Here is a 13994-nt window from a genome sequence, read left to right as displayed (position 1 = left end):
ATTAGAAATCTTTGCTTTTATTCATCTGTCATTGATCAACCTGTTTTAGTTTTTTTAACCCTTAGTGTCCCTTACTCTCTCTGTCTTTAGTCTTGCTAATGACTCACATATCCTTTGAATGGTTCCTTTAAAGTGCAAAAAATCAAATATTTGATCATGAATTTTTCTTCTCTGTAATGTTTAAACTCTTAGGAAACAAGATGTAGCTTTTAAGAAACAAAAAAAAATTAAAAGAAGTTGGGCAAAATTCAGAATCACTGAAGTTTCAATCTTATTCCAATCAGTAATAATTTCACTACTGATTAATTTCACTACTTCAGATTCATGTATCCAATCTAGCAAAAGCCATGAGTCCATGGAATCAGAATTGACTCCCATGTTTGTGCAGAATGAAGAAGCATAGCATAGTCTAAACTGGCATGGTTTGCTGGTGGATGGCAGTATCAGTCACTTTTTCTAGAACAAGGATTTAAAGTTAAACTAGATGAAAGTAGCATTACCCAACAACAGGCACTCATGAGGTTATTATTATTAGGTTTTATGAAGGTTGTCCCTTTTTTTTTTTAAAGTTCTGGTTTCCGGAAAGTATCAGTAAATTCATCAGGGATTGTTTTTTGGATTACTGTTCAATTACAGCCTTCAAGTTCATTGAATGATATGTGCATTCACAAGTAAATGAATTAGCATTTATATTTCTTCACTGTGGTTGTTTTAAATTACTTTGTTCTGTCTGCAGCTGGAAACGTGCATTGTTTTCATGTTAATATTTTACTGCAGAGCAACTTTAGCCTAGCAATTTAATGGATGGTGTTGAAAAGTCAACTCTGTACAGGAAACAACTGACTTTTTCAGGAAATGAGAGTAACCTGGTACAATTCCTGCACTGATAAGACATAAAATATACACTTTTCCTCTGGAAAAGCTAAACATTCTTATTGACTCCATTCTTTTATGCCTAAATTTGAACTGATACACATGAATGCTTTCGCATTTCAAGAGAGAAGAAACTCTCTTGAATAATGACAAATTCCCAACATGTTATATTATGCAGTTAGTATTATAAAGAGTTTCTCCACATTTACATACAATAGAAAAACCATTTCAAATATTACATTTCCATATTGATATTGTTTATACAGAGAGTCTGTAAAATCCTCATGCAGTTTTAATTTTTATTTCATAAGTCTTTTGTAACTTTCCACAAATGCTTTAATTTATAAACCACAAGCCATTCTCTTGGGAATCTTAGTATGATTATCTGTTTTTCAGCAGAAGCTTTCTGTTAGTGTTGTTCTCTAGTTTTCCAATTGACTCAATTTCTGTACTTTCTTTGCCGTTTTTGACCTCTCACTTCTGTCCATTTTTCTACCTCTTCTAAATTTTTCTATTCATCTGTTTATACTTTAGAATCCTTACCTTGCTTTTATGTCATGCTAGACATTATTATTGCCTATTTACTCAATTAATTCTGATATTAGGATAACAACGCTCCATGAATATTTGTGATTTTAGGAATTAAAACAAACCACTTATAGATACCATATGTGTGACTCGCAACATTTTAGTCTCATGACCTGTTTCCTAGGGGCATCTGATTGGCCATTGTGGGAATTATATGCTAGTCTAAAGCTCTTTTTGGCCTAATCCAATGGGGACCTTCTCTATGAAAGAAATCCAAGAGTAATCTTAAGAGCATAAAGGAGCATATGGAACAATACAATTTTCAACAATATAATTATTTACACCATTGAAGGATATGGTTCCCATATTCCAGCTACTATGGGAGTTCTGCAGCATTTTTAAATGCTATCCAAGCTACTGCATCAATTTCTAATGATAAGTGTTTCACCCTATACCATCAACTATGAAGATTTTTGTATTAACATTATTGTTTCAAACCATGTAAGATGATGGAAGGGGGACGCGGTGGCGCAGTGGCTTAATGACGCTGAAAGTTGCCGGCCAGAAATGGCTGACGCTTCGGCGGTTCGAGTCCAGCCTTCGCGTTAGCAGGGTGAGCTCCTGTTTCCTCCCCAGTTCCTGTCAACCCAACAGGTCGAAAACTCACGTGAGTAGATAAATGGGGACTCTCACTCCGGTGGGAGGAAAAATGCTGGGGGCGCTTGCACGGGAGTTGGGAGCAGTTGCCAGTAAGCGCGAAAAACCGTGCATGCCCGAAAAGGGCGCGAAGCAACGGAAACCCCACCTCCTGCGCTCGCCAGCTGGGCTCTGCTCTAGGAAGGAGGCTCTGGCAAACCACTTCCGAAAAACAATTGCCTTGAAAACTGCAAGGACTCGTCCAAGCAGTCACTGCAGAGTCGGTAACGACTGAGCGCAGATTAATAAAAAAAAAAAAAAAGATGATGGAACATCAACTAGCAGTTACATCCAGTGTCTGTTTCTCTGATTAAATCTCCATGTCTTTATTTGTAAGAATATTTATTGTTAAAAATTATCCCAAAGTGGTTTAGACTTTAGATGGAAGTACAAAATAAATAATACACACATATTTACATACAAATACACAAAAGTGTACTTCAGAAATTATTATTAATTTCACTTATATGAGCTAAACCATAGTTATACAGTTTTATTTATATATATTTACATTCACAGAAACTCATGTAAATATATACCAACTTAATAGCTCAATATTTCATAAGCAGAACTTAAGGTATTTTTACTAATTTGTCACGTTTTTATTATATAGGCTGGATTCCTGTACTCACTGTATTGTAATAACTTGCTATAAGCACTTTATTGTTGTTTTAGAAGCATTCTAGATTTTAGACACTGCATTGTTTTTCCAGGAAATATTTATATTCTTTTCCAACACCTTGGTTCCTTGTGTTCTGTTCTTTTATTTTTTGAAGAAGCTAACTGTGTAATTTGCTGGTCAGTGACCATAATAAAGATTCGTCTTATGGCTATGTACATGGTATGACCCCACAATCTGGTTATTATTTTGGGGATGCTGTACCAAAATTAAAAACCTGAAATAGTTTCCTGAAAGATTTTGAAGAATCAAGTTCCAACATTGCAGTAAGAAAATCATTTACATTTCTATGACATGCTGTAAATATTTTGCTCTATGTTTAATGTGTGAAGGCAAAGCAGTGCAAGAATCATTGTAAATCCAAGGATTCTCTCTTCAGATTAGAACCAGATCTGTACCTCCTTTGTTTGTTTGCTTATTTGAAGTATTCATAAGGCCGCCCAACTGCAACAACGACTCTGAGTACCATGTAACAATAATAAACATTAGCAAAAAAGTAATTATACATCATTAAAAGTAGCCCAATATATGAAATGGTGAGCCCAACGGGACAATTAAAACAACCAAAAGGGTACTCCAGTCAAGTGGACCCAAATGCCTAGGAATCATTACTACTATTAGCGGAGTGTTTTCTCACTCACTTTTCTCTTTTTCACACTTGATTCATTCACAGTGTTCAGTATGACTTGGCTTTGTTTTGACAATTTTCATCCATTATTTAAGTTTCGTTTCTAACAATGGATTGGCCCTATCTCTCAATTAACTCACAAAATTGCTGACTAAGCATCTGTAACTTTTGTACTCTGTTTAATAAGATGTTTATCTCACTGTGCATTTGTCTTTGAAGCTGAAAGCTGAGGACCTTGGGTCAGCTCCAGTTCAAAGTTGGAGTCAAGCTCCTAAACTTAGTTTTGGAATCTTAAAACTCTCATCTTCATAATGTGATCTTAGGTCACCTTCATCCCCTCAGATAGCTTCTGAAGAACATGTCTGCCAATCATGTGATAGTATTTTGGATTTAAAGAAGCATTAATCTAATGCATGAAAATCATAAAACTTTCCCAAGGATAGAAGTGGGAATTTTAGCAGAGAGATGCACTGTTTTCATTAGTTGAGATTGAGTCCTGTGATTTACAGATCTAATAGGAAAAAAGTTTAAAGGCATGTGTGGAAAAAAAATTGCAATATGAACTTGCAGCTAGAGAATTAAAGCAGAGATTCTTTAGTTAACCTGATAGCTGGATTTGTGTGTGCTTCCTCCAAGGTTGGTCTCTGAAAGTCACTGGCAGCTGAGTCTACAAAAACCAGAATATGTGAACCATCAAGGATTTATTAGAGATAAAAAGGATAGCATGTGAGTGATCTTCAAAAGATCTCATGACTGAATAATGTTTGGCTTTATATTTGACACTTTCCCTTTATGGCTAGGCATTTTAAATGCACTTTAATTTTAAGGTAGCTGAAGTCAATGACATTTTCCCAGATGCAAGGGGTTGGGGGGAGCCTACTCTGTTATTGTAAACAAGCCAGTAATCTTATTTAGCTGCAATGTACTGATTAGTAAAACCTGTTCAACTACTATATTCTATTAACATTCAGGAAAATGAAGCCTCAAATATTTAATAGCTACATATTGAGATAGGTGTCACAGATCTATAACTCTCTTGAAAGTCTAGAAATCTAACAAATAATATGATATGCTATGTTGTAACAGGAAAAAGAAGTTACTCTAATAGATTTCTATTTATATCTGAATCAATTTCATGCAAATATCAGGAAAGACATAACAGGAGACCTTCGTTCCAGCCCTAAATTGTAAGTTCAAGCTCTCCCCTCATTTGCAGTTTACAGCCATACCAGAAAGTCCTTCATGTTCCAATGTTCTCCATTGACCTCATGACACTGGCCACATCTTGCTCCCAAGCCTTCGAGGTGTAGAAGAGAACCTGCTTTTTCTCCTTAATCCATCACAAAGCCAACGTGTGTAAACTTTAATTCCCTTTCTCCTCCCTTTAACTTTGGGGAGATGTGTCCTGATCCGCAGTGGTAGATTCCAGCCCACTGGGCGGGCAAAGGGGGCAAGCAGCTTCATGTGTGCTGTAATGTCATTGTGAAAATGATGCTAATTATGTATTTTGTATTTGATTTGCATGATGATGTCATGACATCATTGAAGGTTGTACCAGGTGCCTGTGTTCCTAGGGAAGGGGCTTGAATGGCGGCAGAAAGCACATGTCATTGAATCTTCATTGGCAAACTGGTATCTTCAAAAATTCTCTCCTATCACCATTAAGGGCAATTATTTGCTACCCATTGCTGCAGCCCTGCGTTATGGAACACCCTGCCCTGAGAAACCAGATAGCCCAGATCCTGTTGGCCTTCCGGAAGGCTGTAAAAACCTAGCTTTTTCCAAAGGCATTAGGGCTGGATAGAGGTGAATCTGTGAGACGCCTCAGCTTTTGCATTTTGCATCTATCAAATTTGTTTGTATTTGTATTTATGCTGTTTCTATCATTTTGCATTGTCCCGCCACCAAGAACTGTTTGCTTAAGATGGGAGGCCATATACATTTCATAAGTAAATAAATAAACCAACAAAATAATATGTCAGGACAGCATATTGCTATTCCAGCAGATATTGCATTATTATAGCAAGGGATGAATTGCCCTAACATTCCTAGTGAAAAACATTGTTTGCCTCAAGCAAATAATTTATCCTACATTCAGATCTCCCCTGATTAACTAGGAATAAATAATGATCTCTCTCACTGCTGGACTAGGACTGGGGAGACACAGATCCAAACCTCCGCTCCGACATGAATTTCTCTCCATGACTATAAGACAGGGGCAGAAACTTCCTTTTTAAAAATGATGGGCGGTGGTGTGGTTCTTCCAGCCTAGATGGCATTCATTGTGGCCCTTTGCACATAGGAAGCCTGTCAATTTTTGGAAAGAATCAAGGTACAGCAGGTTTCTCCCCAGCCAGAGAAAGGAGAGCATACAGGACATTTTGCCAGTGCATTCTCCCTTCTGCAAGGCCTCTGCTTGTGCTGTGAGCAAGGGGGAGGCAAATCTCCTGGTCCTTGTATAGTGTTTTTCAGGGAGAATGCAGGGTGAAGAGAGTATGGACAAACACCTCTTGCCCATTTCATCTGCAGGAACAGAGCTCTGTTCAGCCTGGGTTTAATACTGTGTATTTTAGACATATTTCTGTCTTACCACAAATCCCTCCTAAAAGAATTTAAAAGCTTCAGAATCAGCATAATGAACTTCTGAAAAGGAAGCAACAGACTCATCTCAGCATTTTTCCCCTGGTGGCGGTAGGTAGGTAGGTAGGCAGGCAGGCAGGCAGGCAGGCAGGCAGGCAGGCAGGCAGGCAGGCAGAAAATTGTTTGATTTTGACTTAGTTACCCAGCCAATTGTAGGTTACTCAGTAAACTATGATTAACAACCCATGGTTTAGCAGAATTGAAAATTTAGGCTACTGTCTCACACCTAGTACTGTGCTGACAAGCTAAAGGAAAACTAAATCATGTTGAAAGGAACATGAATCATGTTGAAAGGAAACATGAATCATGTTGAAAGGAAACATGAATCATGTTGAAAGGAAAACTAAACTCATGCTTCTACTCCTGTTCCCCACTTTACTCCACTCCCCTTGATTGCATCTCAACTGCTCTATTGATAGCCCTAAGTTTTGTTTCTCATCAATTGATGTTCAATATTTATTTGTTTGTTTATTTCATTTATAGGCCACCCAATTCCATCACACCTCTTGGTGGCAGACGAAATGAGACAATTCAATACAACATAATACAAAATAATATAAAATGGTCTCGAAAAAATAACATAACCTCTAGCGGGCCAATCATTATTATTATATTTTTATCCTACCTTTTTTATATATAACTCAAGGTGGCAAACATACCTAATATTCCTGCCTCCTATTTCCCCCACAACAACAAGCCTGTGAGGTGGGCTAGGCTGAGAGAGCGCAACTGCCCAAAGTCACCCAGCCAGCTTTCGTACCTAAGATGGGACTAGAACTCAGTCTCCTGTTTCTAGGCCAGCACCTTCACCACTACACCAAACTGGTGCTCTCTCATCTTAGCCCCTCTGGCTCAAATTCAAATAGGGTGGAGGTCATATGGATGTTGTTCCAGAGGGCAGGCATTGAGACAGAAGACCCATTTCCTGGGTCTCATCAGGTGGCCCTGTTTAATTGACAGAAACCAGAGTCACGGATTCTGCCTGATTTTGCAGAAACTACAGAAGACAGTCCCTCAGATAACTAGTCCTTATGCCATGAAAGGCTTTACAGGTGATAATTATTACCCTGAATTATACCTGGAAAGCTACCAGTAACTAGTGCCACTCCCAAAGCTGCAACGTTATGTGAGCATGTCGCGGCATGCCTAGAGCTGCCAGTGCCCCTGTGTTCTGGACCAGCTGCAGCTTCTGGGTGGTCTTGAGGGGCAGCCTTGGGTGGAGTGCGTTGCAATAGCTCAGATACCCGGTCCAGGTGCGAGTGCGATTGGTACTAGACAAATTGGTCTGTCCTGGCCACAGCTGCCACCTGCTTCTCAAGCAGGAGCTGGGAGTCCAAGAAGATCCCCAAATTGCACCCAGTCCTGAAGGGGGAAGTACAAACCTGTTCAGGACTAAAACAAAACATTTCCATATTTAGGTACTGTAATGCAATTACCTAGAGCTCTTCATTTTGTCAGGGTTAAGCTTTAGCCTGTTCACCCAGACCTACAGCCTTCAGACACTGAGGCAAGACCTTGATGGCATCACCTGGTCAGCTCGGGATCAAGATATACAACAACAAGATGTTCTGATAATACCTGACCCCAAACTGATTAGATTACCTCACCCAGCAGCCTCATGTGGATGAGGAAGGGCAAGAATATCGAACCCTGAGGCACCCCACACGTCAGAGGTCCATCTCAATCTCTTTTTCCCTGCTTAACCAAATGGATCTGACCACAGAGAATGGAAAACAATGTCTACAACACCATGCCTCACAGTCCTAGTCCCTGTAGGCAGCCTAGAAGCATACCTTGGTCAATGGTAAAAGAACCCACTAAGAGATCAAGAAGAACCACTGTGGTTGCAGTACCCCTTCCTGGTCCACCAGAAGTCATTAGCATGCACAACCAATGTTGTCTCAGTACAATGTCCTGGTTTTAAATCTGACCGAAAGAGCTCTAGATAATCCATTTCCTCCAAGATTCTCTGACACAACAGCCCAATCACCTTCTCTATAACCTCCCCCAAAAAGTTGGGGACTGGATGAAAATTGTCCAGGACTGTCAGGTCCAATGAAAACTTCTTGAGGAGGGGACATACAATCACCTCCTTCAAGGCGGTACCAGCATCTCTCTCAGCTAAGCAGAGACTACCACATTGACCCAACCACATGTCACTTCTCAGACAGTTTTCACTGGCATGGATCTAGGAAACAGAACCCTGAAAAGCCTGCCTACTTCCAGGTAATTAAGGTTTAAAGTCATCCTAGGTAATCACATACCGTGGGCACTCCACCAGTTTCATCTGTGTTACTGTCCCTACATGTATTCATTTATTGTCTAGTTACCTGCATTTTTTATCTTGTTTTTCAGACAGCTTTTGTCTTCCAGAGTACCTCACATAGTTTTTAAAAAAGAGTCTCTCCCCCAACTCTCAATTTAAAAAGAGTGCCTGAAAAAAGCAAGCAGGAAAACAAATGAGATCCATTCTTCAAGGCCAGAAAGAAATGGCTATTTGATGGGATTTATATACAGGTCAGGCTGGGTTGATCTTCTTTTCCCGGAGCTCTTGCAGAAGTAATGATTTGTGACTCTTGTTCCTTTGGCCCATCCACTATTGTGAGGCCACAACTATTGTGATGAATGGATGAGGCCAGAGTTTTCTGTCTGCCCTTTAGTTCTCCAGTCTGAGTAAACTCTTAGTAGAAACTGAATGCTCTTGATAGTATGGTGGAGAAACTGTACCTTACAGATGTTGCTGGGCTCCAGTTCCAATAATTCCCTGGATATTATAGTCAATGGACCAATGTTGTTGGAATCCAGCTATGGATTGAAGACCTGTGCTGAGTGCATGGTAGACATTTTGTGGCAGTCTAGTTGTTAACAAACTAGAAATCCTGGCCTCCCCATGAACAAAGAAAACATTAGGAATCTTTCAACAACTTCTGGAATGGCACAGTTTGCCTACATTTGCTGTAGGATCTCAAACAGCCCAACCTTTTAGTTTGTTTGAGGATTCCAAGGATTTGATTGAGACAGTGTAAAACAGCATTCCAGGGTTTTCTTCTTTTTCATTCAAACTACCAATGAAATACAATGCAGAATTTGTTCCTTTCCAGCTAAGCTGTCCAAATATGATTTACGGCTTCTAACTGCTCTGCATATCCACACAAACTATTATCCCTGTCCTGCTCATAAGTCCAGGGCTTCAGAAGTACAAGTGATAACATTTTTTTTCTGGAATCCAAATTTCAGCTCTAGTCAACTCTAAATATGTGTGTACCATGTGATCTAAGCTTAACAAATGTGTGCACTATTCTAATTCTATTCGTGCCTACTGTTCTTAATTCTAGAGTTAAGGAAAGGTTTACAGGTATTAGTGGTAAGATTTCCTCTTTCTCTGGTTCAGTCAGATGAACTAGCAGTTGACCTTGATTTTGTTGGTGATCCTTTGACAAGTAAAACTTTTGATCCTCTTTCTTCTATCATTTCAACTCCACTGGGAGTTCTCTGTGATCAATAAATAAGGTCCTATGCATATTCCTTTCCTCTTCAGTACTCTTTCCATGACTTGTGCCCTCAGATGTTTTGTGGAGTTTGGGCTACTCATGATCTAATGAGCATTCAATCACCTTTTCTTTGAACTGAAACCAACTGTCCAGCTTCAATGGCTACTAGTGTTATCTTTGTTTGCCATTTTAGCTGCCAACCATTACTGTACTTCTATTTCCAAGCTTCTTCTTCCCAGAGTCCTCTTGGGTGATTTCCAGGAGGGGAAGACTTCCCCCTTTGCCACTCCATATCTGCCATTCCTCCTTCTTCCATGACAGCTATTTCCTATCAGAATCTAAACTAATACCTACCCTCAGCTTTGTATCAGAAAAGTGAGGACCACTTTGTCCAGGTGTCTGCCAAGATGCATGGACACATAAAAAGCCAGCAAGAAGCTAAGGCTGAGTGCAGGCTTATTCCATTTCTGTTCTGCCTCCTATCTTCCAGATGTCATAGTTTTCAAATAGCCCTTTCCAATATTCTTTTCCTCTTGTATTTGGGCCTTGTGAATCCCCAAATCCTGAAAATCTCCTGCCTATTTGTGAGTCCAAGACCTGAGCAACCATCAGGTTGTTTAATGGAGTGAAAGCTAAAATGTTCTAGTTGACTCCTACAGTGTCTTTCAGAGGAATGGGAAGATCTCTTCATCTTGAGGAGTATGATTCTGCAAACATGGGCTGTTGGATCAGATTGATGAGGCTCCCCTAGTATGTATGAATAGACAGTACATAGAGTATTTATCTTCCCTGTACAAAAGAACTTTGATTCCCTCAGTTAAAAGCCTGGCCCATCTATCAGGAGCACAGGATGGGGTAATGCAATATTTGCTTAACTTAGTCAAAGGGCCAGAATCTTCTTATGCAAGAGGGAATTAATCATCTAAGGATAAAGGAGGAATGTTGCAAGAAGTTATTCATTGCCAAAGTAAACTCCACGTTATTTCTATGATTGGCAAAAATTAATTCAGAAGTAATTGGCATAAAGGATCCGCCTAGATGAGAAGGAGGAGCGATCTCCAACACTATTTGAAAAAAAAAAAATCTGCAACTGCTGAAGAGAGTGGCTGCTTTGACTGAGTTGATAGGTGCTATTAGAGAATCTGATGAATGTAACAGAATGTATAGTTCTGTTAAGCAATGTTCAGAGAATTCACCCTAACCTTTGTACCATATACTTTGTACAATTTAGCAATGGAGAAAGTAGTGCAGTGTAGCTATATTTATTTTTTATATATTTAATCCATTTACAAATCACCATGGTACAGTATATGATTAACTTATATAAAACCTTGGCATCATAAAGAAAAAATAAACACAGGAGTAAAATCTCTTAGTATAATGAAATCAGAGAATGTCACTAAATATCTAACATTAAGCATCATTTAAATCCTGTTAGAGCAAAACCATAATAGAGCAGAAGTTCTAACTTATCTAGGGCCTACGTGAAGATAATAGATTACTGTCAGATTTATACAAGAAGGTCCAAACAGCAGATGGCAGCACCTTGGGGACCTTGGATGATCTTGAAAAATGCTAAACAAGATTGGCCTAGTAAGAAGTTGACTGGGGGAGTAAAGTTCAGGCCTGTAAGCTAGGGCTACCAGTTTTCAGCTGCAAAAATCCAGATGACTACTAATAATCAACTAGATTTTTGCAACCCAAATTTTGTAGTCAAAGTGGATTAGTCTGGGAAAATAAAAAGAAAAAAAAAATCCCGGAGGAAGGCAGTGACAAATCACTTTAATATTTTGCTAAGAAAATTACACGGATATGTTCATGAAGTTATCAGAAGCTGAGCTCAGCTCAAGGGAGTCTTTACTTTTTTCCTTATATGAAAGGAAGTGATTCTTAGATAAAGTTAAGAATTAGATTGAAGCCAGACTTACAGATTATGCTTAGAAACTAACCAAGCTACTTCATCACTACTGATGGTGATATAGCCAAAACAGTGCTTTTTATTTTTTTTTCTGAACCCAATTAAACCACCAAATTAAATGTATTTAGTATTGGGCTACTAAGAAGGGAAATGAATTACAGATGAGGGTTGACTTGGAATAAAAACTATACTGGTAAATGTTTCTCCCACCATCTCTTTCTTTAGCTTTTCTGAACCAGGTGCCCTCCAGGTACAATCAATATTAGTCCATTAATTCTCAGCCAGCATAGCCTAGTCATGTGGGCTGGAAATTATAGGAATTGTAGTCTAACACATCTGGAGAACATTAAGGGGACAAAGACTGCTCTACTTATTGAGCAGAGAGAAATAGTAAGGACTTTGTTGCCTGGGGCAATATATTTTTTTTCCTCCATCCCTTTTTGCTGTGCTTTTAGGCTGTCCTTGTTTCTTCAGATGTAATTTCGAACTTCACTCATTTACCTTGTATATGACCAAATTAAACTATTTACTTACCGTTAATGTTTGAGCCATGGTTGCTTACTTTCACATCCTGATCCCCAGGTTGCCCCTTTTGCTGTTTTGTCCATCTCCTTGTTTGCCATCTAGGGCCAGTATTTTCTGTTCATTCCAACATTTTAGATGGTTTTATCTGGTATCTGCTGAATTCTGTTCTCTTGCCTAAAGGTTTCCTTCTTTTCTAGGCTCAAGCCCTGATCTTATGTTCAGATTTAAAAAGAAATGAGCAGTCCAAGAAGTTCAGCATTCTCTGACAAAGACCGTTTCTTCAGCTTCTCAAAGAGAAGGAAATAATTCCCATTAGTCTGATATATATCCAGTTTCCAGTTTCCTTTCCCTCTCAAGAATATCCAGAACCAGTACATCTACATGGATACACAGGCTACATTGTATCAACTTTTCATTCTTAAACTGCTCATTTCTTCTCCACCCATGATGCTTTTACATTGATTTAAATTACCAGCTCAATATTGCTGACATTCGTAATTTCTGCAAACAGTATTAAACTTTTGTGCTTTTCCTTTAGAGCAAAAATTTTGTGCTTCCTTTCATATAAGGGAAAAAGTAAAGAATTGTGCTTTGTAACATACCCCTATATATACGGCACTGTCATTAAAGAACTGTGTTTTACACAATACAAAAAAAAAAAAGGTAAAGTTGACATACTTACTAAAGAAGATGGGCTGGTACATTCAGTCACTCTGAATCAATAGCCAGTTCGCAGATGAAATTCACTGAAATCGATGCATTCATGAAACAAACGTATATATGGCATTTTAGGAACACACAGCATCAAGTAAAGTAAAATAGAGGACAGGGTGACAGAGGAAGTTACTATACTGTAGCCCTTTGTTGTAACTTGAGTAGGGATAAAATGAAGTGAGTATCCCTGAACGAGGATGTGTGGTAAATAATAATTTATCAGTCAATGGCTCACTTGACCATTGCTGAACCAATAATCAACTCATTGCCTGTTTTGGGTTCAACATATGAAATAGGAAATCATATTTCCGATTATATATCTTGCTTATATTAATTTCTGCTTAACAATGTTGTTAGGGGGCATTCCAACCAGCCCCTTAATTAATCTGATTTGTAATATAAGTGAAAGCCCAGATACCTTGGAAACTTGTGCAATGATGTTCACTCATATCCTGTTATAAGGTGTAAGACATTTGGCAGAAGAGTCATATTTCATGCCAGTTTTGAACATTTGTTTTAAAACCAATGGGATTTATCTTGCATAAGAAAGGAAAAAGATAACTTTTACACTATGTGCCAAGGAATAAAGGGACTATTATTTGAAATGACAAACTAATTAATTGTAAAAATCACTAAAATCCAAATGCAGGCCAGAAAGCCTAACAAAAATTTCTAAACTGTAAATGGTTTTATTGTGCTTTTCACAGTGATACTGGTATTCAGTAGACCCACCTCTTGATTACCTGTTTTCTATATATTTGGTTTATTCTTTTGTTCAAAACGAATATTTCCAACTTTGCAATTGGAAATAACATTCACAATTTTTCAAGCAAGAGCTATTTTGGGAAAGGGAGGAAGGATGGAAGGCAAGTGGTTCAACATGAGTATAAATAGGAGAACAAATTATATCTTAAGAAATATAAGGAAGGTTCATTCCATTATAGAGTTTTCTGGAATACAGAATGAAGATTTATCAAAGCTATTATCTTCTATTGTAAGCCTTTGTCTGTATTTTGTTTTCTTCCTGTTAGCAATTTAACTTATTTATAATCCGATTATTCTTCTCCCATACATAGAGACACAGATCTTCAGAAATCTCCCATAGTTCCTGATAGGCATTCTAGTAATTCATTCAAAGAAACATTTGTATCATTTTACAACTCAAGATAGAACATTCTGTTAAGAACATAAGAAGAGTCCTGCTGGATCACATGAAAGGCCTCTCCAGTACAGCATTCTGTTTCCAGAGCAGCCAATCAGATGCTTAATATTCCTGCTTCCGTACACTCCAGACAGCTTTTA

The sequence above is a fragment of the Python bivittatus genome, unplaced genomic scaffold (genome assembly GCF_059951505.1).
Source record: "Python bivittatus isolate LINGU-HERP-01145 unplaced genomic scaffold, Pbiv_v1 ctg000020_np1212, whole genome shotgun sequence".
Classification (NCBI taxonomy): domain Eukaryota; kingdom Metazoa; phylum Chordata; class Lepidosauria; order Squamata; family Pythonidae; genus Python; species Python bivittatus.
Note: the sequence above shows the minus strand (reverse complement) of the source record.